General features: G+C 44.4%; 1 protein-coding gene across 1 annotated transcript in view; it reads right to left on the reverse strand.

Annotated features, from left to right (window-relative positions):
* Nucleotides 1–2,126, reverse strand: part of Ptk7 (protein tyrosine kinase 7 (inactive)) — an 81,831-nt gene that overhangs the window by 48,195 nt on the left and 31,510 nt on the right. The window lies entirely within an intron of this gene.

Below are 2,126 nucleotides of genomic sequence, written 5' to 3' on the forward strand. Positions count from 1 at the left end.
GGAAGGAGGGAGAGGGAGAGGGAGAGGGAGAAACTGACTCACTGTATAGTCCTGTCTCACTATATTGATCAGGTTGCCCTCGAACTCAGAGATCTGCCTTCCAAGTGCTGAGATTAAAGGCTTGTGCCACCACACCCAGCCTCAAAAGAATACATTCTTACAACCATCTCTTAGAACAGGCTGTGCTGGTACTGTTTTTCCCTTTCTTTCTTTTTCTTTCTTTCTTTCTTTCTTTCTTTCTTTCTCTTTCTTTCTTTCTTTCTCCCTTCCTTCCTTTCTTTCTTTCCCTCTTTATTTTATTTATTTATTTTGGGGGGGGTCTTTTTGAGACAGGGTCTCCCTGTAGCCCCAGCTGTCCTGGAACTCACTATGTAGACCAGGCTGGCCTTGAACTCACAGAGATCTGCCTGCCTCTGCCTCCCAAGTGTTGGGATTAAAGGCATGTGCCACCACGCCCAGCCCTTATTTTTTAAAAACAGAGCTTCACAGCTGAGTGTGGTACATGCCTTTAATCCCAGCACTTGGGTGGCAGAGGCAGATGAATCTCTGTGACATGGAAGCCAGACTGGTTTACATAACAAGTTCCATCCAGGCCAGTTGGGGCTACATAGTGATGCCCTATCTCAAAAAACAAAAACAGAAAAAACAAACAAAAAAGATAGGTTCTCACTATGTTGCCCAGGCTGGACTCCAACTCCTAGACTCAAGTGGTCTTCTTGCCTCAACCTTCTGAGGACCTGGGACTGCAGGTGTGCACCGCACCCAATTTGTTATCATTCTTTTGTTTGTTTTTGAGACAGGGTCTCCCTGTAGCCCCAAATGGCCTGGAACTCACTATGGAGCCCAGGCTGGCCTGGATCTCACAGAGATCTGCCTGTATCTGCCTCCCTGAGTGTTGGCTGCGGCCCTGCTTGTTTTTTCTTACCTAATGTTTGCCATCCGGGTCCAACTAACTGTTCACCCTGAACACACCCTGAAGGCTAAAGTTCTGTCTCCCTGATGGGGTCTTGGGGATTCCAGGCCACTAATACAGGCACATGTACAAAGAGTCGATGGAGTTATGAGGGAAGCTGCCAATCACTCAGAATGTTGTTTCCAGATGCTTCCACAGATGCTCTGCTTTCTTTCCTAACAGGGATGCAGATTAACAGTTGCTCATTGCTACATTCAACTTGTTCAAAATGAAGTACCTTCAAGATGAATAAAAATCAGACTGAGCCTGTCTGCTGAAAATAGATCCAAATCATCTTGGTATGTGGCAGGCTCTGGCAACTAAGCAGCCTAGCTATCGTTAGAAAAGCACAGCACAGCAAGGGTAGTACATCGACGACTGCCTGAGGTGACGTAGACCTGGACAGGTCTAGGCTGCATAAAAGAAATCACAAGATTACAGAAAATAGAAGTTACAACCAGAGGGCCAGTGAGATGGCTCAGCAAGAAAAGGGGCTTGCCTTGCAAGCCTAGGGACCTAAGTTTGATCCCCAGATCCCATAGGGGAAGGAGAGAAATGACTCCTGAAAGTTGTCCTCTGACCTCTACAAAGCATGTAGGGACCCAAACACACAATACATCGTATACATACATACACACAAATAAATAAAATAAATTTTTAAAAATAAAAAATTAGGGGCAGGAGAGATGGCTCAGCAATTAAGAATACTGGCTGTTCTTGCAGAAGATCCAGGTTCAAGTCCCAGCACCCATATGGCAGCTAACAACTGTCCGTAACTCTAGCCTCTTCTGTCTCCGAGGGCATTGTATGACACGGGTGCACTTACATGCAGAAAATACACACATACACATTTAATTAATTAATTAATTAAATAAGGGGCTAGAGAGATGGCTCAGTTAAGAACACTGACTGTTCTTGCAGAAGACCAGAGTTCGAAACCAGCACCCACATGGCAGCTAACAGATGTCTGTAACTCCAGTTCCAGGGGATTCAACAGCCTCTTCTGTCCTCCATGGGCACTGCATGACATGGGTGCACTTACCTACATGCAGGCATAACATTCATACACATAAAATAAAAATAATAAAATATTTAAAAATAAATAAATAAATACAAACACACCACCACACCCAGCTATTTTTTTTTAATACACTAGGTTTTAAGAATCGAATTC

This window comes from Nannospalax galili, unplaced genomic scaffold (genome assembly GCF_000622305.1).
Source record: "Nannospalax galili isolate Female #2095 unplaced genomic scaffold, S.galili_v1.0 scaffold653, whole genome shotgun sequence".
NCBI lineage: Eukaryota > Metazoa > Chordata > Mammalia > Rodentia > Spalacidae > Nannospalax > Nannospalax galili.